The 1,585-nt window shown below is 40.6% G+C and overlaps 1 pseudogene; it reads left to right on the forward strand.

Moving 5' to 3' along the window:
* Positions 1 to 469: 469 nt before the first annotated feature.
* On the forward strand, positions 470 to 588 carry LOC146066111 (5S ribosomal RNA; annotated as a pseudogene).
* The last annotated feature ends 997 nt before the right edge of the window (positions 589 to 1,585 follow it).

Consider the following 1,585-nt stretch of genomic DNA (forward strand, 5'->3'; position numbering starts at 1 on the left):
GATCAAAATCTTTTCAGTCACAAAACAGAATTAGTAGCATCATCCTGCTCTGCAGCAGCAATTATTTATCTTGTGCCACAAGAGCCTAGGGTCACCCAGCATACCCAATCGACCGTTTAGGATAATCTGATAATTTGCCTAATTTTCCTAATAACATATATACGGTTTTGAGATTCTGTGTATGCATTATAATTCCTTTTTCCCTGCCTTTTTCTTTTTAGTCTGCCTTTCCCAACCTCCTGGGCTCACATTCTAACCTGTGATGCAGACTATTGAATAGGCACCACCGTTCTAATATGCAGTAATGCAATATACAAACCAAATTTCTATATAATAACTTTTTTTCCCCAAACCCCCCCCCTTTTTTTCTAAGTCTGCCTTCCCCAACCCCATGGGTCACAAGTGATGCGTCATATTTATCTGTAGTCAAACAGTTCAATTGATTGAAGTGCACCGAATTAACCCAACATATTGCCACCATACCCCACTGGACTGCCCAAACCCTCTCCGAACTTGGAAGCCAAGCAGTGGAGGGCCAGGACAGTACCCAGGTGGGAGACCCCTGGGGAAGACCAGGTGTGGCAATATAAATACAAGGGAGGTGAATCACTACTTCAAATCCATTTCTGTACATATGACTACCAGAGAGAGTTTCATCAATTATATACAAATCAATTTTTGAGGCCTTCTTTGTTTGGTAAACCATCCGTGGTATACCTATTGTGCAATCCAAGCACAAGATTTCATATTATCCTCATAGGGAACTGAATCATTTACCTGCCTATGATCACTGGTAAACCGTACCTTTGACAAATCAGTGCATGAATGATAAATTAACGTGTGATACAAATATTCCTTGACAATTATAGTTCAAGTTTCACACTACATTCTAAACCATTTTTAATAATAAAAAAATTTATTTTTTCCATCACAATGTGCCATTTATTTTAACAATGAGTCTTCAATAAAAGTTACGTTTTAAAAAAAAAACTATCATCTACTGTATCGAAATTTAACAAGGAGTGCGCCCACAAAGCGTTTTTTTCTTTCTTTGTCAGCCCTCTTCTGACAAAAAACCCCAGTGTATAGTCATTGATCTTAAACGCCGGGCGCACCGCCAACCTCACAACTACTAGAAAATCTTTTTCCAAAGTAGTTTATATTAGTTGGTTCCAATAATTTAATAAATAGGAAATTTATAGTCTGTGCGGATATACACCCCCTTTTTTGTTCACACAGTTTGAGGATGCTAGAGTAGGCAGCGGCCTACTCTATCATCCGCAAAAATGGTCTGCTGTTAGGGGCAGCCACTTTGTGAGGGTCATTTTCATAAACAGGAACCAGTCAGGAGGAGAGCCAGGACCACAGACAAGTAGATCTGCGGGTCCCGGCCATAGACCCAGCGGTGGCAGTAAGCAGTGGGGTAAGGCAAGGTTGGGGGACTTTATTTTATTGGTGATGGGGGAGGCAAGCTTTATTTTATAGGGGGGCAGTCTTTTTTTAGTTACGCTACTGCAAATGGTCATGGTTTGCAAGCACCGTTGTTGGCGTCCTTAACCCCCTGACTATAAAGTAATTTGCATGA

Source organism: Crinia signifera, chromosome 3, assembly GCF_055691185.1.
Source record: "Crinia signifera chromosome 3, ASM5569118v1, whole genome shotgun sequence".
Lineage (NCBI taxonomy): Eukaryota > Metazoa > Chordata > Amphibia > Anura > Myobatrachidae > Crinia > Crinia signifera.